Here is a 27,098-nt window from a genome sequence, read left to right on the forward strand (position 1 = left end):
TGCCAGCACTTCCCCCCTTCCCACCCACAGCAAGGCATGCATGCACAGACACACACACTCGTGCTCTCAAAGTGCTGAAATAAGCCTGTAAAAGAGCCCCGTGCCTCTATTGGAGATGATGCTTCCAAGAAATACAACCACAGAAAAACCTACTGAATGAAACAGGCTGGAGCAATCCATGCTGGTTGAACGTAAAAGGGGCTCGGGGTTGTTTTTGCTTTTGGTTTTTTTGTTGGTTTGGTTTGGTTTTTTTTTTAATAATGGCAGTCATTGCCTCAATTGCACGCTATGGGGAAAAAATGGTTCCAGGTTCAAGGTGGGAGAGCAGCTGCTGTCATTTTGGCTGAGCTATGGGAAGAAGAACCCAGCACCTTCCCAGCGGCTGGTGCATATGCTAAAAACCAAGTTTGTGACAACGAGAAGAGGAGGAATCAAGTTAGGGGGGAAAGTCTTTAGTGCATGGGCACAACAGCATCTCCTAATGTTTAGAAAACCGGAGTACACTTCAGTAGGTGTGTCTGCCCCCAGCTCTGCCAAGGCCAGCTTGTGAGCTGCTCCAGTTACCTTGCCTTTAGAGATTTTTCTATCTCCAAGTGTAAAACCAGAGAGGATGACTCCAGCTGCCTTTATAAACCAGTCTGAAGTCTGTGAAGACCTAACTATTTAAGTCTGCGAACTGCAAAGCACTTTCATCTGGAAAGCACAATATATGAACAAATCAGTATCTGTGTTTTCATGCATAGAAGGGTAAAAAAGGAAAAAGACAAATGCTAAACAAGCTGCAGAAATAATTGTCTTAGTACCAAAAATTTCCCACAGCACTGGAGGATGACGGTCACGCTGAAGTGATGTATATTAGTCATGATCAGCACACATAAAATCATCTTGAAGATACTAACTACAAACAACTGTTACAAGATTTTACAAGAGTGTGTTTGTTGTACCAGTGCCTAGAAACATCACATTAAAAACAAACAAACAAGATCAGATAATTGCTTTGAATATGGTTTTTGTTAGTTTGGGGTCCTAGATGGTTTTGTGCATATGCCTAGAAAGCTGAGCAGCAGGCTTGCTTATTGTCCTCCTACTCATCATCACTGGGAGGAACGGGAGATGTTGCTGCAATTACACCAGTGCAAATCTGCATAAGGCCTGGAGTCCCTTAAAACCCTCAGACACTCACTAAAACCCACACAGATTTCTTTGCAGGACTGATGTTTTAATATTCCTCCAGCTCTTCTGTGTCACCTCAAGCTTTAAAGCACACAAGCAGTGATAATGGGCCAAGTCTGGTCCCACAGCCACAGTGTTACATTCTTCCTAAACCTGTCCTTTGAGGGAATTAAATTGAGACTCGGCTGCTGGTGTGACTCCCAGCAGCTGCTTCCATAATGGGACAAATGGATGAACAGAAAACTGCCCTGAATGGACATCAACCCTATCTTATTCCCTTTTTTCTTAAAGAAATTCTGTCTCAGAGGGACCTGCCCCCGAGCCCCTCACAGGATTGCCAATGTGAGGATTCTTTCCAGCTGGTGTAATCCAAGATTTGGGGTTCAAGTGATGCTCATTCAGCAGGGACATGGTAAATCAGATCAGGGACCCAAGGGGATGTTCCCATAAAGTCCCACCATGGCTTTGCTCAGATGAACAACCACAGCACGTGCTGCACCAGTCACACCGCTTCTAGTCTCAAGCAGTGAGAGTGACAAAAGGCTGACAATGCTTGCAGCTAGGAAATCCGGTACAGAGAAGGTGATGGCCATGCTGCAGCCTTTCCCGCAAGCATTACCAGTGCCAGCGGGCTCCAAGCTATGTCAGCATGTACTGCAACCTCATCTCTGGCTGCAGAGGAGAGAGCAGGCAAGTGGGGATCTGTGATGCATCCTAAGCCAGGGCAGCAACCTGGCTGGATCAAAGCATTACTCTAAGTGCAGAGATAGAAAACATGGTACTTATTAAGTGCGACTTTCCTGTTGCACGGCCAGGACCAGTTTTGCTTCTATGTGAGCAGCAGTTGCAACCCCCCAAAGAAACTCAGCAGGAGCCACACAGGGAAGTCCCGGCCTCCCACAGAAACCTCTCTCCAGATACTCCAGCTTCCGACTCTTCCAAATCTGATGGGTTTCTAACTCTTGTACCTCTTACTCTAGGTCTGTCTTAAGCCACGGTAGTGCCCTGCTTCACAGAAGACAAGTCAAACCCACTCTGCTCCCTGTCTTTGCTACAGCAGACGCATGATTGCAAGTGAGGATTGGCATGCAGCTGCAGTGCCTTCCCCACCTCCTCAAGACAGCCAGGTAGGGGAACTCCTATCCTTCGCCTTCTGAGAGGAGGCAGAGTGAAGCTCAGTTACCCAGGCCAGCTACTAGCACAAAGAAAGCATCACAGGCAAGTCTTAAAGAGCCTAGAAATTTGTTATCTTGAACCACAGCAGCTGCCCTCCATGTCAGGGAAGCGCACATCAGATGCAAGAGGAGTGCAGAGAAGCAAGAGCTGAGCTTCATTTTTTAAAACCCTAAGGCCAAGTCTGGCCAACCTAAGGTCCCAAAGCCATGTATGACAGAAAATTAAAGCCAGGTCAAGCCCCAAACAAGATGCTGGAGGCTACAAGGCTACACAGCATTTGTCTTGTGCACTCACAGCTGAAACACTCAGGTGGGGAGTTCTCCTGAAGCATCCCCTTTTAACTGAGATTGTCATTGCAGCCAGAACCCCAGAGCTGTATCAAAGCAGCACACTGTTTTGTGATTGTACTCTCTGAAAGAGGACGACTTACGTGGAAAAGAATTAATCTAGTCTTTCAGTGCCTTACCAGGTTTGAGGACTTAACATAAGAGCAACCAAGTGCATCCTGCATGAAATTTCTGGGAATGGGTGGTCACAGAAAATGGGTGTAAGTCACAGACAGTAAGTCATAGAATCATAGAATCATACAATCGTTTAGGTTGGAAAAGACCTTTAAGACTAAGCCTTTCATCACTACAAAGCATTCAAACTAACTGCAAGCCATAACAAAGTTCTCAGAACAACATAGTTTTGCACTATTAACCGAACAATATAATAGCCACTATGCAATAAATTTTCTTTCATTATTCCACTATTAACAGTAACTACAAACCACGAAGTTCTGCTTCTGCTTTGAGGAGCCGATAAAGATTCCAGTTTAATCCTTTCCAGTTAAAATTAGATAAATGTTTTATGTCTTCTGCAAGAACTGCAGAGTCAACAGAAATACCAAGGGCCAAATCCAGAGGGATCCTGTTACTAACTCAAGATCCACCTAAACAGCATCTACAGTGCAGCATAGGAAGTTTTCTCCTTGCACAACAGTACACAGTACCAGGTTGAGATCAATGACATCAAAAAAATGTTTACAACGTCTTTTTTGTAACAGCAACAAGAAAGAAAAGACTAAATCACAAGAACTGCAAATGAAGGGCCAGTCAAAGGTAGAAATGTATTCCACAGCCCTGCGCAGGGAATCCATTTCTGGACAGCTGCCTAAAACTCTGCATCCGCCTTGTGCTGGCTCAACCCCCACTGCTCTTGGCAGGTGAGACAGAAAATTGGTTATAAAATGAGCCCTGTATTTTATAAGTTTCATAAACATTTTTTAAAAAAAACTAGAATATGAGGTATTCTCAGAGATCCTGTGCCAGAGAGTAATGTGGTCTAACTTGGAAACAGAGTTACCACCTGTTCATGGCAACTACTCTTTTAATCTTCATTTCTGTTTTATGAGCTGACCAACACTATTTTATTAGCTGACAATTAGTTTAGGTTGATTTAATTAAACAAAATTGATTACAATCCCTCTTTCTTCCAGGGAAAACTTTCTGCAGGACTAGGGGTTTGAACAACTTGGACCCTGCATCAATAAAGCTATATTCCAGATCTTTTTGTCAAAAATGATCACATGACAATTCAGGTAAATACATGTCAGTGGACAGAGAGATGTTCTAGGTATGTGTTAAAAAGAAAAAGGCAGGCTCTGGCTTCCTGGTTAAACCCAGAAGTGACAGGTTGACACCAGGTAGCACTACTACTTAAGCTTAAATGGTTTTAAGAAGTTGCCACTTTTGTTTCTAGAATGAGTGTGTCTGCACCTCACAGATGGACAGTATACCAGATAGGAAAGAGAGAGCTGAAAAATAACCCAATCTGAAAAACCTAATTTATTATTTTTCAGGGAGATCAATTCCTTAAACCATGTGGCTGCAGAGATGCTTGAGTCAGTGGAACAAAAAGGGCAGTGCAGGGGTGGGAGGAAGAGCAGGCATGGCGAAGGGGGTAAATTTCAACTGCCACTGGAAAGTGGTTCATTTAGCTGAATCCAAAGATGAACACAGGGCCACTGTCTGCCAGTATCAGACAGCACTCTTAGAGTTAGTACTTGTACTAAAGCTTGAAGTTGATGACAAAAATCTGTTGACATCAACAGGCCAACAGAAGGTCATCTGCATCAGATGATGAACATCAGATCTGAACAGATGCCTCTAAAACAGACGTTGCACACTAGGCAAGGAGGGCTTTTCTGTAAGTGTTTGCTCTTCTGTGAGCACATAGGCTCATCATGTATCAGCATTCAGGCTAAAGTACCACGCGTCTGCAAAAAAAAAAGGTCTACAGTGAAAAAGATAGCACAGGGCAGATTGTTAGCTTTAATGTGTCTTTGGTTTTGTTTTTATTTGTTGTTGTAACTGTTTTCTTCTTCTTCCCCTTCAATTTTTTTTTTTTTTTTTACTTTTTTAGAGCTATACCAAGAAGGAAGTCCTGACTGGGCAAAAGTCTGAAGTTCAGCACATACTCAACATTACACACACAGGTAAGTGCTTTAACTATGAGTAAGGTATCAGTCAGACTGAGAAGAGATAATGCTCATCCAGACAGGTTGTACAGATATTTATGTTTGGCTCATCTTAAAGATTCAAAGGAATAATTGAGCAAGACCAGCAGCATTAATAACCTTTTCAGTACTGGCCCTTACCAAGCTGAGCCTGAGTGAAGCATTCAAGGATGAACTTTCTCATGTCACAATTTCACAAGTCCCATTTTCCAACAAGGCAGAACTCAGTAGTCAATTGTATCTGCACAGCTTGCAGTAGAGGTTGTGGCAACAACTCAGCCCTGGAGGATGGATAAAAATGACTGTAACAGTAGTAGACATTTGGGTGCAGTTAAGTATAGACAATGTTGTAGTCAAATGGCTATTTTTCAAGATGTATGTTGCCTTTGACACTTACAGAGCCTTGAAAAGTGAACCACCACTATTAGTTATAGCTCTCTGGCAACAAAAGTTCTAATAATTCTGACTAATTGTCATGGAAAGTTACCCTGATTGCAAATTTGACAGTTATAAAAATCCAATTTTGGAGTTCCAAACAGGCCAGGAACATAATTAGGGTCTACATTTTAACACCCTCTTGATCAATGGTGGGGTAATGGAGACCCTTCCAAGAGCTTTGTTTTGAAATGAATGGCGCCATATTGATGAAACAACTTGGACACAAACCAGAAATTAAATTGAAAGTTTAAACAATGCAGCTGTATTTTATCATCTTGTATTGTCAAGCTTTAACGAAAATAGCTCCTAAACAGAGCCACATGTTTTGCCTGTTGCCCAAAAACTGAAGGTGAATTTTAAAACCCTTTCCTAAACTGCAGGATGCCAAGATTTTTCAGCTAGAAGTTATTATTAGGACACAACAGTATTTCATACAAGTCTTGACAATGGGTTTGTATGGTTTCTGTAAAAGCAACTTCATTTTTTAAATCAGAGATGGCTTAGATGACTGACACTTTGAAAAAATTGAACTTCTGTTGTGCATTTCTTCTTGTTCCATATACATATGGTATCAGCAAAAATAAAATCTCATCGATAATCAGTGGAACAATCAATACAGGGAGTATAAGCAGGATTCCTCCCTCAGTCTTTGCATCATTAATGAACATTGTCAGCTGCCTTCTAATCTCAGGACCTGGAGACAGATCTAATGGGGGTATATCATGTGTTCCAGTGTCACTGAGAAAACTGTAAACTCTTTACTTTGAGAGTTATCTCTTGCCTTTGAGGATTAAGGTATGATGAAAAAACCCACTTGTTAGTTACAACACTATGTGAATCAGATCTTTGATAATTGTAGCAAATTGGTCAAGATACAGGAGAGAGAAAACTTAGAATAAGACTTAGTCTTTTTAATATCCAAGGATGGATTTGCACAGCTGGAAATTTAGGAAAAAAGCTCTGTTTTTTGGCTTGTAGTCTGTTCAAATAGCCTAGAGGATTTTAGGGGGAGCAACTCATACAAATTAAATGGGATTCTACCACATTTATTTACTGGAGTATAGTATTTAAGACTGAAAGATTCAATTCCATGTTGAGCAAAAATTTGCTGAAAACCAAATATCATGTTAAGTTCTACCAGCCTTTCCCATAAAAGTTTAAGTGTTCAATCTTAGTTTTGAATACCCGTAATCCCAGAACCAGGACAGAAAAAAAGCTCCAGGATTGTAACCCTCCAGCTGAATAGGTTCTATGGCTCAACCCTCACATATGCTACAAGAATGAGGTATTTTAATTGGATCTACCAGGAAGCTTGCAAAGGGGTGCACGCAACTTTCATCTCAGTCCACCGGATGAAGGAAGGGAGATGAGACATAAAGAGATAAAAAAGCTGAGAACAAAGAGGTCTGCACAGTGCCTCCCAGCCTCTCTCACCCTGGATAAACATGTCTGTCAGATCCTGAGGTCAGGCTAAAACCTCTGACAATGGCAGTCTGTAGGTGTGAGTATCTTATCTGCCTGTGCAACACAGGCTTTCGAATAGCACAAGAAACAACTTAATTGGATAGCTTCCATGGAGTTTCACCCATTTCACTCGTGTGCTCCCACATACAAACCAGTCCTGCTATAGAAGTGCTGTGAGTTGGACACCGTATGCCTACCATATGACAGCACTGAAAATACAGCATGAGAGGAAGGGCTATGGGCAGGCTGTTATCCTGAGATAACAAGCAGGTAACCCCACCAGCAGTTTGTTGATTAGGCTACATGCAGTGCTGTGCTGGCAGGCAGAACTACACCAGTACCCAGATTTAAGACAATTTCTCTATGTGGGATGGTGCCAACACACAGACGTAGCAGCCGTCCCAGGCTCACTCAGCATCACTAACACAGTGCTGCAGCATGTGGTAACGGTGGAAATACACCATAGTCCAAGCCAGGCATGCAAATCCTCAAGCCTGAGCATATATATATCCCTGTTTCTCCCTATTCCTACTCCACCTCCCCCTCCTCCAAGGGGGAACCTAGATGACTGGTGTAAATGAGCACTAGATGCACAGGTAGACAGGCAGACAGATGAACTTCAGTGAGATGAATACCTTTCTTCATGTTTTAGATCACTGTCTACTAAATGTGGATGTGGTACATCCCTTCCTTGCATCTATTAGGGATATTAAGTGTATTATGGGGGCTGACAGACTCACTATAGTAACAGAGGTCACATGTGTTCCTTGGGCAGACCATGAGAAATGCTGTTTTTACTCAGCTTTTTACCCAATATATTACTGCATTGCAAGTTCTCGTGTTCATTAAATGCTACCTAAATGCTGGGACAAGGAGAAGGTTTTTAATGAGGTTGCTACTTCCATTCATCTGCCACTGTTCAATATCTCACGAGCATTTTATCTCTCTTAGCAGACTAACAAGACTGTAAAAGAAGCAAGATAAACCAAATAAACCAGCCAAGTAAGTTAGCTGTTATAGCCTAGTATGTGAATACGGACTTCAAAAGGGCACCATACTTTACAGCATAGGGCTTTGCTAAAGTGGCTAAAAGAAGGGCTCAGAAGAGGAAGCACCTACCTGTACTGGTCTATGCTGTGGCAAGTTTTCTCTATAATCCTTTCATGGCTAATGAACATCCAACAATGCTTGATAAAAACAATGTCTGCTACTGATCAAGTACTGGTTGCTTTGTATCACACTTGAATCTAACAGGAAGAAATGTCCAAGAAGATGTATTGTCTAAGTTCAATGTTTTATCAAAACCAGATGAGCACACATAGCCCAAGGTCCTGGTCAAAAGCCAAAACATACAAGCAGGAAACTGCAAGCGGGTAAAATGTGACACTTGAATGAAAAAAAGAGTAGCTACCTTTGTGCCAAAAACAAAGGCATTTTTACCATGATGGTACAGTGTATCTGGAACACCTCTGCCTCCTGAAACAGAACATAGTGGCTGCTACAAAACCTTTTCATGTCAGGCTCTGCTGAATGGAAATCCTAGCTCAGACCACCTCCGGATGATGTACACCAGTGCCTTTTCTTCTACACATTCATTTACACAGATGCATATACATGTGCATATACCCTTGTGTCTGTGCCGAGAGGAAAACTGCTTCCATCGCAGCTATTTTTACTCTCTTCAGACTACTACTAAGAAGCTTTCTGAACAATTTCCTTCATGCTATGGCCTTGGGCTTCAGTGAAGAACCTTGTCCGGTGTTCTCCTCAAAGACATGCCCCTATGCTGGAGAATAAGCAAGACAGAACTGCCAGTGGTTTAGCCCTGACCTTCCAATGACCACCCAACCCTTGCTCCATTCTCTCGGCTGCCCTGTTTAAGTCTCTCTGGTGTTCACTGAAGCCAACTTTGGAGTCATTGAGACGTGGAGAGATGGAGCTGTGTTTAAGCTGGAATGGACATGTCTTTTCTGATGCAAAGCCCTAGCTTCTTCTACAGTTTCATTAGCTCCCAGCTGCTAAGGAAACAAGAGTTCAGCAGTGCTTACTGAACCCACATTTAACTCCCAGGACAGCCAACTCAAAGTACCAGTTGGCTTGTGGACTTCAGATACCTGCCACGTGTACTTAAGCAAAGAGAGTCTAAACCATCTGTGACAAGAACATGAGGGGAATATAAGGCACTAAACTATCATCAAGCTATGCTAGCACATTTTTTATGTGCTAACTCGTTGTTTTCAATTAACCTCTAGCAAGAAAGCATATATTGAGTGAGTTTGTCACATTCCTGGTAAGGCACAATCCACCACTGCCCATTGAAAAAAGCTGCAGGGCAACAGGAAATGTCTCCAAATACCCACAGATTCCTCACTCCTCAACCCCCAACACACACAGCACCATCCCAGCAGTATTTGTCTAGCCCTTTAAAACCTATCTTCATTTTGCACCAGGAAAATTAGCAGCAGAAGAGGCATGCTAGTCCCTGGTCATTTTAAGTTGTCTGTCCAGTCAAGGTTAAAGAGTCCCATGGAAAAGGCACTGCCTCATCCACTGCCATACATGCAATGGCCACAGTTCCCTTGATAATATGTCCCACTCCCCCGCCATTGCTGAAAAGTAACATAGCTGTTGGAAAGAACTGGAAAATAGTTTTTAAGGTTCATTAAAATATTTCAAAAAGTCACTTTGATTTAAAAACCCACCTTAATAAAGCCATATTTATAGTTTCTTTCCACAGCCTTCATCCATTTATACAGCTGCAGTTCCTCTAAAAGACAGTTCAAAGAAATGCAGCTCCAGGCACCCAGTCAGAGCTTAAAAATCCACTGCTGAGTTGCCCAAGATTTTACTAATAAAATTTGTCTTCAGCGATATAAATTGAAAAGTCAAAACAGAAACCTGCTCATAATCTGCTGCAGTGGGTTTTTCAATCTGCAGCTCGACTCCATGAAAAAAGGTGTTCCACATGACCTCTGATTGCTGGAGGGAGATAAGGAAAGAAACATGGTAAGTAGGTGTTGAAACTTCTTAGAAATCTGACCGTACCCTGGGGTATTTTCATCTGCTCAGAGAAACAGGCACTCCGTTTCTGATTTGGAGATCAGTGCAGCCACTTGATGACTTCTATAAGAACAGGTCAGCTTGCAGCCATCTCCTTTCATGGCCTCTTACAAAAGGCCATTCTCGGAGTTAAAGCTCTCACACAAGCCCTCTTTTTCCAGTGCAAAGAGACTTCACTTCCCCCTCACTGAGGTACAAGATACCCCAAGGAGAGGCAGCCAACTGCAAGAGCACAACACACCACCAGCAGCTCTCATGATGCTGCTCCCAAGACTGGCAGTGGGATTCAAGATAGCTGCATGTGCTAATGAAAAAGCGCAAATGAATTTCCTACTAGTGCTTGGGTTACAGCCTTCCTGCTCACCCAGGAAGCTACAGGTCAGAATTCAAGACTAGAAATAGCAGATAAAGTTGGAATTGCTGAACTCATCTAATACCCAAAAGCAACAAGAGTTTTATGCTCTTCAACTATATTATGCAACATTAAAACTAGGATAGCAGCAAAAGGTGCACAGAAAACTTAGAAGAAGATATTTGTTTTTCTACATTGCTACCTTTGAGCTGTAGCAGACTTGAAGGCTTTACAAGCTGGTTTCAGCATGAAAAAGAAATTCATTGCACAGAACCTGGAGAAGCAATCAGGCAGTGCACAACCTCCTGTTAAGAAAGCTCTCCGAAACCCAGCACTGTGTTCACACAAGCAAGTCCTCTCCATTCCCAGTCAGAGCAGGGCCATCAAAATCTGGAACAGCAACACCAGCTCTGATCTTATCACAAATCCCATGTTCCACATTGCAGCCCGCTCTTCCAGTCTTTTGGGGCAGCAGCTCCCATGCCATGAGTGAAGGTGGCACACAGTGCCAGGGACAAGCACATTTGGCAGGAGGCTTACCCAATGAAGCACGGTAAAAATAAGCAGACCTCAAGGCAGATACTCAGCTGATCTCAGAAAACACCAGTTGGGCAGCCCTGCTATAGAAAGAAGAAATAAGGCTGGGAGAGAAGTTTTCAGCTGTTAGTTAACTGTTTCTTACATAAGATACATTTCGCCAAATCTATCAATGCAGCACTTCTTCAAGGTCGCCATTATTCCCATGCAAAAAAGGGAATGTTTACAGCTGCAGAACCTGCCACGTGACAGGTCCTGCTGTGTCTGTGAGTTTGTTCAACACTTACACAGGGCCCTGGTCTGAGTGGTGTCTTGGTGCTACTGAAGCATTGCTGTTAAATAACAGAGCACTATTTAACTTGCAAAGCCAATTAGTACACAAGCAAATTTGGGTTTATGTTTGCTTTCTTTTTAAATTTAAAACCACAAAAGCTTGTTGGAAGTCCAAGAGATGACAAATAGGACAACAGTCAAGCATGTTGGGGACAACCAAATCATTTTGAGCTTGCAATGTAACATGTTGACTGAGAAATGCTAGAACTGGACTGATCAGCAAATGCCTGTAAGACTAGGAAGGCTAACGAGAACAGCAGGAAAGGGGATAGCTTTAACGACCAGACTCTACATCCTAAAATTCTTTAATTTCAGTTACTATGAAATTCCAGTGCTTCTCTGATAACATCTAGAAGGCAAACGTTACCACAGCACAATCTCCAAGGAAGCAAATTTCAAAATTGAAATGACCTTTGAAATATTTGCCTACATCACTTTTGCCAAGAAACTTGGGGCAGTTTCATCTTTCATCATTGCTGATTCTCAACTTTTGGAAAATAGCACACATGTTAGGTTGTTATTATTAGTAGCAGTATTTTAAATTAGTGCCCAAGAATCCATTTGCCCTTTGGTATTGAAGGAATTTGAAAGGAAAAAAAATATTAATAAAAAAAACCCAAACAAAAAATACCCCCCACTCAGAAGTTAGACTTAGCTAGCTAGCATGCCTGGATTCAATCTATAGCTCCTCAGAAATCACAAGCCAGTGGAAGATTAAGTCAAAATCATGGGATGGGAATGCATATGGAATTCTCATTCTGCTTACAGGAGGGTAAATTACATTTTTTTAATCTCTGAAGCTCAGTTGATGTTTCAGTTAGTCAGTGGTTGAAATATCTGCCCAGCCACCTCCTGTTTACATTTGGATGGGACAGATTGCTCCATTTACATCAGCCTTTGCATAAGACAATGTGTCACCAACTCTTGCTCACTCACAGCGTAGGTAGGAGAATCCTCTACCTCAATACTAACACTGTCCAAACTTTTCAAAAGTGAAGGCACCCTTCCTTGCTATATTCCCTGAACAAAAAATATTACTGACAGGGTTACAGTTCCCTGGGGGCACAGACAATTGCTTTCTTATTTCACACCCCTTGGATACATGCATCTAACACCAGATGTCCATGGAATATTTCGTTCTATAGAGGGCTACCAGTTTCCCTCATCATTTCTCAATTAACAAGCGATTATGTTTAGCATTGGCCAGGACATAGGGTGTTCTAAGCAGACTGTGAAAAATTTCAGAAGGAAAGTTGTACCAAAGTCACATGTCATATGAGAACATTGACACGAATTTTAAAAAAAATCATTATTCAGAACATTTTTTGTGACGACCTTCCCCCATGTAAACCAAGACAATCTCAGATTCGGACAAACCACAAAATGCTGCCCAAGCTATGACGGGTTTGCTAGCAAAATATAATGTACCCCTCCCCCAGATAACTTGGCCTTGCCTATACTAGTCCAGCTGTTTTATTTTGTGAATTGGAGTATAAATGCATAGGCAAAAGAACCACATGATTTTAGATTCACCGATGCACAAGGGGATTTTCTCTAATAATCCCATTCATCATTACAGAAGCTAGATGTGTGAACGATGATCCCCTAATATCCTCCAGGGAGAGCTAAGAGTCTCAAATTCAACAGGCCATTCAGGGGGTTGCATCTGTGGATCTTAGAAATATGATTAAATGCCTTAACTAGAGGAAACTGCTTTTTCTTTCTTTCCTTTTAATGAACAGCTCAGAGTTCAGAATACAGGAAAGAGACAAAGTGCCTGCAAACAGTCAACAATGCATCAAAAGAATCTGGAAACTTCATCTTGAGTTTCTTCAAGCTACTTGCAACCTATATGGCTAGCAACAAATTCTACATCCTCTCCCATCTTCTCTCTCGTATCTTAACCTGAAGGGCTAAGAAGAAAAGGTTACGCTTACCTTGCAGAACTGAGGATCTCCTGGCTTGGACAAAACCACACAAAAGACCAGCAAGTATTTTGACATGTCCAAGGTGGAACCATGCCAGTTTACACCAAGGCAGGATCATCCCCCTTTTACCATCAGCTCAACAGACAAGTCTCCCACTGTGAATGTATAAATATAAAGTTTTATATTAACTGAGTTAATGATGTCATGGCTAGTAACTCTCCCCTCCTGACTTTCAGTTATTTCCCCATGTTTTTCACAGTTCATAAATTGCAAGTTCTCCTAACCGGCAGTTGTAACTGTATGGGTTTTTTTTTCCTTTTCTTTCCCCTTCTCACTTTATTCTCTTCCCATAATGAGTTTTAGTTATATGAAAAAATTATATTGATTGTGACTATGTGCAAAACTTCCATCAGTCAAGTCCCTGCAAAGTTTAAAAACTGTAAGCTGACAGCAGCCTACAGCACCGTTCATCTTGGGACACTCCTGCATTTTGCAGTTTCTGTATCACAGCTTTGCCCACAGCCTTTTGAGACATTCAAGACTGACAAATTACAGTGCAAAGTTCATAGCAAGAAGCACTCTGATGAGGGCTCTGACAAAAAGAATGTGAAAGGTCAAGCAGAAAACCTCCTTTCAAATTTTTGTAGCTGTTGTTGAAGGACAAATCTCAGTAAGCACCATCGAGTCTAGAGGAGAGGCAACCAACAGCTCAACTTCTCAAAAAAGTCACCAGTTATGCCAGTCTGACTTAGTTCTCAGTAAAACATCCAGATCAAAGGAGCAAGTTGCTTGAATTTCTCTCTCCCGCAGCTTACATTAATGAAGTATTACTTAATGCAATGTGATGTTTTCACCATTGTATTCTTAAGAAAGTCAAGCAACACTGAAATACTGTTCTCATGGAAAACTTACTTGGCTATATTACATATCCTACATATGTCATCATACAGATTTAACATATGGGTCATTCTAACTGTGTAAATCGGGACTAACTTCATCGAAGCCAGCAGAATTATGCTAGCATATAGTCACCATGAGATGAGAAATGGGGCTGCTGCCTTCATACCTCAGCTATCTGACTGGAACATTGGACTACATAATGAAGGAGGCTCTTAAGAGGGGAAGAGGTGAGCAGGAAAAGCAATGTGATAGCATGCAGAAGAGTTTGCAATTCTTGTCTTTAAACTCATTGCCTACTTGCTGGAGCCCCAGAAGTTACTTCAGAAACATTATGATGTGCTGGAGTTGGAGAACGTTTTTCTCTTACACTTTGTCCTTATGAAGGTGACAAGGAGTGAGAGCAACGGTGTGGCCTCTGCCAGCCCCACCAGACACTGCTATCAATGCCATATTCCTTTCCTGTGCTTTACTCCTTTTGCTAGCTAAAGAGTCTACAGCACGTAGCATAATTCCTGTTACAGGAAGGAGAAGTTAATGCTGAATCTGGAGAAGCCAGGGAAGTATCAAGAGATTTCCAACAGCTGACGGCTGCTCTGGAGGAAAATCCAGCTGCTCCTTTCCATGCAGTGACCTGTTAAAGTTGGAACAGCAAATTTCCAAACCAGTCTGTAGCCATGCCTGGAACAATGAAGCGTAAATAAATTAAATTCTTATCTCGGAAAAGCTTATGAGTGTCTCACTCCGTATGCAAGCTTTTCAGGAAATGGGGGAGGGGGAGAAAACCTTCCAAAAATTCTGCACCAAAATAATTTATACTTTTTGCAGTCAGAGAAAGAAAGGGAAAAAATGAATAAGGGAATAGAAACCTTTTGTCGGACAGAACAAGCAATGCTGTCTATAGGGGAGCAGGGAAAGTTCTTCAGATTCTGGCACTCACCCTTCATTAAAGGTAGCAGGAATTCAACTGCATACATGTACAGCTATGACTGGCGCAGGCTTTCTGTTTGCATACAGCCAGCGATTCCCCTACATAAAAATCCACTGAAGAGTAACTAGTTCTGCTAATAACAGCGCATAGCCTGCATATATGGTCTCAAAGTGATATATGCACAAAGTAATGCCAGTGCCAACCCCAAAAGCTTGTATTCCCACCAGCCAAGGGAGCAGGCTGGCAGGGAGACAGGCAGGACGGGGAGGTGACTTCAGCAGTGCGCGTAGCAGAGCTGGACTTTCTTAAACTGCGGTCCTTTGCCCTGTCCTTTCTTTCAAACAAGTGTTAATGCCCGGAACATCTTTCAAATGCTTTCACAGTTTTTGTGGACACTGACCATTAGCAGTGGCTCCAATGCTTGCTGCAAGGGTCATGGAAAGGGAACGTTAAAGGCGGCTTGCAGTGACATTAGGCAGCTACACTCGTTAGGCAAAGATATCAAAGCAACAAAGCAACAAACACCTGAACTAAAACTTGAAGGGCTACTGAAAATTGCTTATAATATGACTATTGGAAAGCTATCTTCTTGCAGACCAGAGGAAAACCAAAGTTAAGCCTGCTGCTTTTACCTGGGGATAAACCATACCACATGAAAACAGAGTGCAGGATGTACAGACAAAGAGCAGTTATGACATGAAACAAATGTCTCCTGAATTCAGTCATTTCCCACAGGGAGTAAAAGTTAATCACATAACCTAAAGACCAGGCAACTGCATTTAAAAGTAATGATGCAAACCATTCTTGAAAAATAAAAACTAGATCTTTGCCTGTCCTTAGATTTTGACATTAAGACCATTATTTCAGTTTGACCTCTCTGTCACCTAAGACAGAAAAAAAAAAATCCTCGCTATCATAAAACAATACTGCTACAGACACTTGTATTACATTTATCTTACAGTTTTGTGAAAATATTTCTCCCAAGAACTCTGTTAAATATCTAGTGCTTTCTTAACTAACCAGAGGTTCTCAGCGAAAAGAAAGACCAAAACTTGCAATCCAAAATTCTTAATTCCAGACTAAGTTTTCAGATTAAAGCTACTAAGACTTTGGTCGGGGGGCGGGGCGGGGGGAGAAGGGCAACTCAGTAACTTCTTAATTTAGACTAAATGTCAGCTTTCTCCCTTAAAAACGTCAAAGGCAAATGTTCAAACATCCTCCCTAACGCTAATTTTATTAATACTGTCAGCAATCCTCAGTATCTCAATCTAAGACAGTGAGTCAGGCAGCAAATCAATCCAATTGCCAAATCTCCAGAGGGAAAGAAACAACAGAGGAAGCAGGCCAAAGAGATTGCTGATAATGGATATTTAGTCTTTATGTGGGACAAATACTTTGCTACTTCCTCACACTCCTTTTGCTCTGTTACACTGGGGGCACTCAGTTAGTTGTGGTTTAAATGACTAAATATATCCATTTAGATTACACTGCCTAGAATTTTTATATAAGAAGAATCCCTGCCTTCCACTCCCCAAGCGGATTCGCAGCTGACTCACAGGATGTCTCACCAAGCTTGGTGTCTGTGACTTTCCTGGGTGGAACAAGCAATACTGCATGGTGAGTAAACCTGAGAGCTAGGTCAGGTAACACTGTGCTGCTTGAGCTTTTTTTTCTCCTGCAGCCCCATTGAACACAAGCATACCTCTATGACCACACCTGCAGGTCCCCATTATAGTGAAGAGCCATTCCACACACATCAAAATTCAACAATTTCTTGACAGAGTGACACTAAGGAAGATTACAGCCAAGACCACAGGAGTCACTTGTTGAACAAGCTACTGAAACAATTTCACCATGAAAATTGGGTTTACCCCTTTGCTCTTGTTGGTAGAAAATAAACCAAACAATGGGGTTTATGTCCTGGACAAAGAGAACATGCCCAGCATCCTGGGGCCTTTAAAGCCGTTCCTGACAGGTTTGGTTTTACCAACTTGGCAGGACACGATGGCATATACTGACATCCTATTCCCCCAGACAGACATATTTCCTCTGAAGCACTGCTATCTGCAAGACATCAGTTCCTGCCTACATTGCAAGTGTAGGATTTACCTGCCCTAATTTAGGCACCTGAAAGTTACACATTTAAGTCCAAGCTAGTCACCCTGACCTCTCTTCACGCTCAAAGGCAAAGAGCGGGTGACTCCCATCAGTCTGTGACAGACCTCCAAGCTAGTTCATACAGTCTAAGAGGAACCTATTTTTCTGCATTGACTGTGTGGGGAGTGTAGCGTAACTCCAGCTTGCAGATTTCCACCCAAGGAGCTCACAGCCATACATGATATATGTTAACCTTTGCTTTTTATGTTCTTTGCTACCAACTTTTTATTCATGCCTCCAGCATATAAAAGATTTTCAGCTCTTAAAACGAACAGGCAGCTAGGGTTTCCAGTGCAGCATTAATGAAAAATGCAATGCGGAAGAGTTTGAGACCTGCTGGGCACTGAATGGCTAATAAACATAGTTGCATTTTCTTGCCAGCATTATTTTTCCTGCTTGGTTATGTTAAGGGACTAACGAGAAGCTTCTCCACATGCCTGCACGTGGAGGTTTTATTTCCTTTTCATGTGGGAATGGGGCTCATGTTTGATTTGCGCTGACCCTTCTTCCCACACCATGCCAGATCTCTATCGCCTTGGCTGCAGGCCACACGTTGTGGTTTGAAACGTGGTCCCTCAGGTAATTATCTGAGGAACATTTACATGGAAATCGATGGTAGAAACTCACAGCTGTCAGCCTGGGCTCTGAGTTTGGCTGAGCCAGAAAGGGATTCAAAGAGAAAAGTCAGCCTCTAAGTATAAATTAAGGGTTGGGGTTTTTTCCTTCTTCCTTATGGATTTTTAAGAGGCAGAAGTGAGGGAAAGGGGAAAAGTGGTTCTTCTTGGTGGGACAAACCCTAGATCCCTCAAGATGTCTGAAAATTTTTATCAAATTACTTTGTGCCTTCAGCTGTTATCATGCAAGACTGGGCATTCTTTCAAAGGGAAATTGCACAGAGACTAAAGCATACGCACATTGGCACAAAAGATCAAGTCATCTGTTAAAAGTATTTGGACTTCTTTGAGAAAGTTAAAATGTTTTACACCAGTTATTGTGTTAAAGCGCTACAGTAAAAAGAATCCAGTAAACCCAAACACAAAGTGCAAAATTACTAGGTAGGATATCCGCTGATTCACTACGTCATTTCTTAGCTGGGCCTCCAGCACCTATAACCCCAGGGCTTTCTCTTGCCATACTTGGGTTGACTTCAGTTAGTGTCCTTAAGATCCTTTTTCTAGTTTCCCAGGTTCTTTTATACTTTCTTCTGGGGGGGGTGGGAAATCCACGCTGGTACAAACTCACCCAGCTGGGCGGCTGAGTTTCTGGGGATGATCAAGGTTGTGCTAAGTTAAAAAATGAAAAAGTTTCCCTATTTTCAGAGAGGTTTTATGATGTGCCACAAACATACCATCCAAAGGACAAAATCTTGTTAATTATTCACTTATCAAGGTGCTTTCTAAGTTTCTGATTACCTGAGCCACAGTATCTTGAGAGCACTTAAAAAGTCTTCTGGTGAGCCAATGTTGAACACGTTCAAGAATTTTTGGAGGACAATGTGAGACCACGAGTCTGGGCAGAGGGGAAGTGTGATGCTTATCTTTAAAAAGGGAAAACAGAAGCCGGACATTTTTATATCAATAACCAGAAAAATGCAGCAGTAAATAATCAGACTATTTATAAGCACCTAGAAGATAACAATCAAATCACTTAACAGCCAACATACATCTGTTGAGAACAAATCTTGTCAAACTAACCTAATTTCCTTCTATGATGAAATACCAGGCCCCTTGAGGACAGAGTCAAAATAGTAGTTTGCACATGTCTTGATTTTGGTATGGCTTTAGCCCTAGTTTTTTTGTGACATTTTTGTAAGGCGACTAAGGATGCAGAGTCTGCACGAGTCTGCTACAGGGGAGATTGGCAAACTGATCCCAGAATCACACAGCAGTTTTCAAATGTTTCCTGTCAAAGTGAAAGGATGTACTGAACTAGGTTCTATAGGGCTCCACCTCAATTCAGGTTCTGCTCTGTGTTTTAGGAACAGTAAAAATAAAGAACAAACTCTAATACAAAATGGAAAAGCTATACAAATAGAATAATTAATAACATTGTAATGAGCAAACATTGATGTTTGTATTGAACAAAACAATACAGTAAGAAAGAATCCATAGTATAATCTGAGACAAAAATGCAGATTTTTAAATTAGAGAAGTTGCCTGAGTAAAGAGAATGACTTTCAAAATGAGCAAGAATCACAAGATAGACCAATTGCACCTTCACAGGATGCAGAATGCCTAGATAAGCACTGATTTTGAAGAAAAGGTCCTCATGTTACAGAGGATGACAAACTTTAGACACCGATAACACACTATCGTGACCAAGGTGAGCCCCACATGGGGCTGGATGATGGACACACAGACAACAGAAATAAGGGCTCTGCTGTCCTCAGCACAGATAAAGCCTCAGCTATACACAACTTCAGATATTTCACTCCATGTAAAACTGAACCCCTTTAGTTTTGTGTGAACCAGAAAATAATTCAATTTAGCATCTGTCTAGAGAGATACCACTGCAGCAACAGCAAGCATGGTGAAGGCAAGTTGTCTTCACAGCCCAGGGACCCCAGCAGTGTTGTGTAGCTTACGCTGAAGCCTACTGATACATCTGTCCCTTAGATCTCCAGCAGTCCTATTCTTGACTGCCATCTACATGGACTCTCAACTACTTACTGCCTTTCTGCTAGTGAACTGGGAATGCAAAAGTGGTTCTGGAGCAGAAGGGAGAGTGCTACATGATGCAGGCTGATGTCTCCCCTTACTCATTGCTGCAGGCTGGAAAAGCCTGGGCAGGCTCTCATCAGCCTGCACATCCCAAAGGAAGCCCCATCAATGCAGAGCTTCCTGACAGCTCCTGGCCTCTTTCTGGAATGTGTTTAATTTAAAAGAGAAAAAGAGGGAAAGAGGTGGGAGCAGGGGGAGAAGAAAGGAAGAAAGATTCCAGGCCTAAGATTTATGGAGAGCCAGGTCAGTGGGAAGAGGGAATTAATAACTAAGGGTTATGGGGTTTTGTGTGCAGATGATGATAACTGGGCTTCACTTGGAAATTCACAAGATTTAACTGGTAACGGGGGATAAACATGAAGCAACCAAACCCATCTGTGTGGCTGGATCCAAAACTGGTGCTCGCTGGTACGCCGCTACATATGCATTCTTTTCCCTGTTTCTTTTTTCCAGAAAGAGATGATTTTGAGGTTGTTTGGGGGTTGGGGATGTAATTTGCTTCTTCCAGTATTTGCCAACGGCAGATCTAGGAAGAAGCAGAGACTACCTCTAATTCTAAACAAATTGTTAGTTAAGTGATCAAAACTGAAGCAATAACAAGGGCTTCAAATAACAATTATATGCACTAATAGCAGCAAAGGCAAACATGAACAATTCGTATCACCTTTATATCCACATTCCCAAATCTTCACCTCAAACAGAACAAGAAGAGCCAGGGTGAAACCTCCACCTCCTGTTATTGCAGTAGATACGGCTAAATAAATGCAGAGCTAAAATGAAGCATTATGATCATTTGTAGACTGGTGCCTCCCATCAATGCAGCTCCTAGCCCTGACCAGACCTGGCCCATCACCTGCATTATCAGAGCTCTCCATTTCAGATTTCACAGTCTGCAAGCATTTGCTTCTGTTTGGAAACTGCTCCCATCAGCCACCCATTTCCACTAAAGAGCTAACATCTTCCTGCAATCTGAAACATTAGGGGATAGCAAGTCCAGTGGTTTTAACCAGTTTTAATCCTATATTGTGGCCACTGAAACTCTGGGGCAGGCTGAAGCCTACACCGCAGCTCAGGGGATGAACTCTCAGACCTCTGTAATTTGCTCGTGAGGAATGCAAAGGATTTACAGTCACCGATTGACTATAAATCAATTAGATGATCTAATTTCTGCCACAAACATGGAGTGCCATAAAGTTAACAAATGAAAAGGTGCAGGAATGCCTTCTTATTTTTAGAGAAAATGGAAGGCATGGATAAATCAGCCCTTTCAGGGTTTCTGCTCTGCATGAACAGAGCAGACAGGGCAACAGCTTCACGTTTCATAGCATGAATACTTGTAGCTTTTTTTTTTTTTTTAACTAATTAAAAACCCCATGGAAATACAGGAACATACTTAATCATTTTGAAAACATTTCACTGAGTGTTACCCACCCTGAAGAATGTTCCATCTAGCAGGACAGACCCAACACCAAGGCAGCATTTATTTCTCTCCTCCTCTTTCTTTTCTTCTTTCTGGAGATAAGCATTACAGCCTGAGCTGGCCACGGGAAGGAGAGACATTCGGACTCTTTAATCAGTGAAACACCAGACTCTTTCTAGACTCTGTTATGGAGGAGTCTTATGTTTGAACGTGATGAGGACTGCGTATTCTTGCTGAACCGAGGAACTCTCAGGTGGCCTGTGCCTCTCATTAAAGTCTCAATGCTCTTTGACTCGGAGCTAAAAGCTCACATTACTTGAAGATGACCTCAACTGAAGTGTTGTCTGCTGGGTTAGTTAGCAGCTGTCAGGCACTCTGCTCACAAAGCTGACATTTAGTATTCCACTGCAGTTTTTATTAATGATATCCCACGAAAGGTACAACAGCATCCTGTATCTCAAACACTGGAAAACCCACGTTAAGAGACAGTCCAGCACAAATATTAGATACAATAAAGACAACAGAGATCTGCCTATGTTTTTTTCTTTTCTTTACGATAACGAGAAACTCGATTACAAAGAATTAAAAGGCAGCATGGTTTTATGGCTTGGTCTTTTGGAAGCCAGAAAGGAATCAGATTAAGAACAAATTGCTTAATTTATTATGTATGTTTCTATGAATCTCACAGCCCGAGTATCTGAACAACCTATAAATATTATCCTCCCAATTTCCTGTGAAACAGGAACATGTAATCTCCATTTTATATGCAGGGAAACAAAATGCCTTGACCAAGATCACAGAGTCTGTGGCAGAAAACTGCTCTTTCATACAGCATGTAGTGAAGCCATGTAACAGCTTGCCACAGATGTTGCACTCTAATGCCATGCCAAGGATGTTGCACTTGACCAAATTTTTCACAGATGCAAAAAGGGTTGGACCACGTCACAGAAAAATCCATTGAGGGCTATCAAATGGAAAGAAATCAGCTCTCGGCTAAGGACATGCCTTAGACATAGCTTGCTGGATGCAGGCTGGCAGAGCAGTCAGAAGGGTTACAACACACTTGCCATTTTACTCACATCTTTCCATTGGCATCAGCTCCCGGCCACTGTCAGAGACAAGAAACAGGGCTAGATGGGTATTTGACCTGATCCAATGTGACCAATATGATCCCTGTGTCTTCATTCTCCATCTGCCAACCTTCGCTTCCCAGATAAGGATAATTGATAAGCAATTTCTGTTCTTTATTGCAAACTTAAGAAGAACAGAAATGCTTGACATGGTTCTTGTTTAACCCACCTAGGATTCTCTTGTAGAAATCAAGAGTGTGAAAGTTGCCAGCATAAAGAGAAAGGAGAGAGGGATATGATGAGTCTTTATCTCATCAAAAAGCAACCGCTGCACCTCACCACCGACCTCTTGGACCCTCATAGGAGGGTTGCTAAAACATGAGCTTTTGAGGAGACAGCTGCTAAGGATTTTGCAGCAAGCAAATCCCATTTTAATTCTATCATGATTTTCCTGCTCTTTGGGATAAAGAAGACAGACAGAGGGATCAAGGAAAAAGTACCTGGAAAGTGTCTGCTCTAGCAGGAGTAAGCCTCTCCTGCTTTCTCTAGCCCATAATGCTGGGGGCTAAGTGCCAAGTGGCATCGTGTCAAATCCTCATTGTAGGCACCTGGTGGAAGCTCCACAAGCAGCTGCTCCAGGAGGATGGGCTTGAAGACCATAAGGGATTGGGACTGTGGCCAAGTCTTAACATTGCAATGCTCCCTTTGATCTGTTTAGACAGTGCTTTCTAGACAGCAGATGATGCCTGGAACAGACCTCTCTTTGCCTATGCACAAAGTGAGCAAATCTCAAAATTTATACATACATTCTGCACCGATTCAGACTGAGGGGGAGACACCCAGGATTTAGCATGCAGCAAAAAAACTTGCTGTAAGGCTGAGGGATGAACCTGCTCAGGAAAGAAATGTGAAAACACTGCAGACACAAATTACTGGAGGAAGAACAGCGCCTCGAGAGGCAGAGGCTGCAGGCAGTGAATAAGGACAGTATCTCCAGAGCAAAGGGAGAGCAACTGCAGGGGAAATGGTCAGACCAACACCTATGTGACCAGTATAGGTGAGACACAGCTGGTTGAAATCTTCTAGCTGCTGCAGAAAGTCAGTCTCAGGCACAACAATGCTGAATGGTGCTGAGTAAGAAAACTGCAGCTCAGCTGAATGAAACAGGGTTGGTGGATGGCCAAAAGCACACACAAACACACACTTGCAGCAACAACTCCTAATACAGCAGGGATACATCACCAACTGCAGAATCAGGATGGACTAACACCTGGACTAACACTAATGTAGGTTCACCTAGTAGATAAATATGCTTTTTAAAATTAGTTTGAACACCTGTGGCATTTAAAGGAAGACACCACCACCAAACCTCTGATTCTAGTTTCTGGGCTGCAATATGGCACTACTGGGGAGCCTTGCTGCTTCTCAGATTGTCTCAGAAAAGGAAACTGAGGCAGCAACGGTGGTATTGCACCATTCCCAGTGAGAGACAGCCAAGGACTTTGCTGGCTGAAGTTGCAGTCTCAATTATTTTGGATACTGGTGGCACCCTCCACCTAAAACACGCCACAACGGGAAGTGGAGCAGAAGGATCTGAAGCAGGTTGCTCACGGCTGTGCACCAGCGGCTGTGCAGGGTTAGAACACTCAGTGCTTCTACCTCCTGTGCCTGTTTCCACTGCTAGACCTCCTGTCTCACCAGGTGGTAGCAGCATCCAGTTCAGTCATTAGTGACATGCTGATTTATGAGCATCCCTGCAGAGTATCTCAGGAGCCACTGCAGAGTGTGGCGGCAAATCCTCTGTGCAAAGCCAACGCTGGAAATAAATGCTCAGCTCTTCCCATGCCATTACTATAACTACACATGTGCCACAGCAGCAACACTTCCCCAAACCAGGTGCACAGCGGCTGGCAAACGTGTATGTGACCTAGCTAAAAAGAGCCTCTTTAGGAATTTGAAAATTATCTGGGCGAGTGCAGATGAAGGTCTCTCGAGGAAGATTCCTTGTGCACTTACTGAAGTTACTGGTAGTAACAGCGGAGCCAACTACCAGCTGAGCCATGCACAAACTGTGGCTGCTTCAGACAACACGGCTTTCGAAGACATCAGTAGCTTTAACAACTTCTGGATGACCCCATTAGGCTTATCCATACCCTTTCCTAAACTGGTAAGGAAAAGAAATGCAGCCCAATAAGGAAGGCTTGAAAGTTGGGTTGAGGGAAAACACATTACAGTTTGCTGCAGGTAAGGGATTATCAGTCTTTCAGAGAGGCCTTGTGGGATTTCCAGAAAATTTTACTGTGGCAGCAAGAAATGCTCCAGTTTCAGTAGGAAAGGCTACATCTACAGGGGAGATTGATCCTGCATGTGTTTAGTCTTCAAAGGTTCAGTAATTTCAGCCACTTGGCTAGACTTCCGTGCTCATGTTGTTTATCTTAAATGATTGTTTGGAGATGCATCCAAAACAAAAAAAATCAGAAACAGAGAGAGAGCAGGTCCAGCATAAACAGTCACAGAAAGGCTTCTTGTTCTCCCTGAGCAAGCTGGAAATTTACTCCTCTTTCAGTATTTCATTAGAAAAGAACTCAGTTTTGACAGGACTTCAGGTTAGGGGTCAGCTTCTGGGGACTGAAGGGCTCAGCAGATTAGTCAGGGAGTGCTCACCTCCAAGAAGAAATACCAATTTCTTTCTTTTTTTCTTTCTTTTGTTGGTTTTTTTGGGTTGGGGTGGGGTTTTTTTGGGGGTGGTCAGGGGGTGTCTTTATGCTCTCTCACCCTCAGTTCGTGGTTTCCAGATAAGCAGCAATTGAAATGAGGATAGCATGTAGCACCCTTGATAAATGACAGTGCTGGTGAGCAGCTTCAGCAGGCAGGGCTTGGAAGATGAAATTTAATCCAACATTGTCTCAACTTATTGAATAAATGAGGCAGCCTGGGAAACAAGCACTGTGGATGGGCTTAGTTCATAAAGCATGGTTTTTTCCTTAGTGCCCAGGAATCAAAACTTTTATGGCTGTTTTGAAAGTCCTGGCTGGTCTCTGAAGTGTTCCTGGGCTTGCCCACAGTATGTGGCAGGTATCAGTCACTGCTGGCCCTCGTAAGTGGTTGCTGACATCACATAAAAGTAAAAAGATGAACCGTGTTCCCAGCAGCATTGAAAGGTCATTAGTTAGACATCAGATCATTTCTGTCATTGAGATATTAATAACTGTATTTCTTTGAAAAGGTCCAGATTCAGGAATTTGTAAAGGAAACAAACTTTTTCATGAAAATGAGCATGAAAACTTACCCTGCTTTTTAGTTAGCATTGCTAGACAAATTTGGAGTTTGGGGGTTTTAATATGATCATTAAATAAAGGAACAAGGATTCCAGTGCCACATTCACCATTATGATCTATTTGACAGAAACACCCCAATATTAGTTAATATCTACCTAAGTCACACAAGAGATCTCAAGTTCACCAATTACACAAAACAGCTAGTGGTCATTTATTTTAAATGAAACTTTACAAGCACAACACATTCAAGCATTTCTTTTTACTTCTTCTAAATGTGAACCTTGAAAGAAAAAGAAAAGCCATTTAAAGGGCCCGATCACAGGCGAAGGAAAGCAGGCAGCAGCGCTTTGAAGACTTGACATAGAATCATAGAATAGTTTGGGTTAGAGGGGACCTTTAAGGGTCATCCAGTCCAACCCCCCCTGCAATGAGCAGGGACATCTTCAACTAGATCAGCTTGCTCAGAGCCCCATCCAACCTGACCTTGAATGTTTCCAGGGATGGGACATGCAGGCTCTATCATCACCACAGAAATCAGAGTGGACCAGAACCCTTTTCACAGGGTTTTCTACCAGACCTGGAGCTCAGCAATCATCTCAGGAGGCCTCTCTCTGCAGCAGGAACTGTCCCCGTCCCTATAACTATAGCCCCATCCCGAGTCTCAGTTTGAGAGCTGGGCTGCGGAGCAGGGCTCGCAGCACACCGGGCTCTGAGGGGCACCAACTTCCCACACCTGCAAGCACATTTCAAAAAGCAAAAGCTTTTCATTAGGCCTTCCACTATGATGTTGTCCATGCCTGAGCTTGAATGCTTCTTTATTCCTCTCATCATAGGTGGCTGTTCCCTGGGTTTAGAGGGAACTCTTCCGCATCCCAACAGAGCACAGTAAGATAAAGATGAAGGAAATGTCCCAAGCTTTTATCCTCTCCCACTGCCTTTCACCAAGGTAGCTTGGTGGTGGCCTGGGGCTATAACACGGAGTGAGGACACAGCAAAAAAACAAAACCAGAAGAAGTAAGGAAACAAAACACTAAAAACAACACACAAAGAAAATTACAAAGAGCATCTTGCATTTGTTGATCTTTCCTAAGGTTCACTGACTTCAGAGTTTCCTGTATGTAGGCTAAGAAATAACATACCTTTTGTAATTTATCTTAGTCACTCAGCATAGGGCCTCTGTTCTCAGCTTGTACTTCAGATTTGTTCTGCAATATATACCACATGAGTCAACTGTGTGCGAGTAGCAGGCACTTCCCAGGAGAGCATGTGTGTGTGTTTTGGGCTGAGAGTCACCAGGATATTTAAATAACTTGGTAAGTATGCATAAACATCAGTAATTCTAGTGTAGCCATAAAAATTACAGAGTATGGAAATATACTGAAAATGAAAATTGGTACCTCAGCCATAAAACGTTAAACTAGCCATGAGTTTGACTTCAGGAGATCAAAGATATCTTTAAAAAAAACCATTAGCTTGTTGGAATAAACTTTGCTACTAACCACAGGGGAATGTCACAACTCGGAACTTACCCCATGATTTTTATTTTAATGCTAAGTTAGAACAGGTATAACCTTCCCTAAATTATTGAGGAACCGCTCACCAAGTGCTACTATACTTGGTTTCCTATCGTTTCCTTTTTCACCTTTTATTTTTTTGCCCCTCTT

General features: G+C 42.4%; 1 protein-coding gene across 1 annotated transcript in view; it reads right to left on the reverse strand.

Annotated features, from left to right (window-relative positions):
• Window positions 1-27,098, reverse strand: part of COL26A1 (collagen type XXVI alpha 1 chain) — a 179,542-nt gene that overhangs the window by 56,861 nt on the left and 95,583 nt on the right.

The sequence above is a fragment of the Pelecanus crispus genome, chromosome 12 (assembly GCF_030463565.1).
Source record: "Pelecanus crispus isolate bPelCri1 chromosome 12, bPelCri1.pri, whole genome shotgun sequence".
Classification (NCBI taxonomy): Eukaryota; Metazoa; Chordata; class Aves; order Pelecaniformes; family Pelecanidae; genus Pelecanus; species Pelecanus crispus.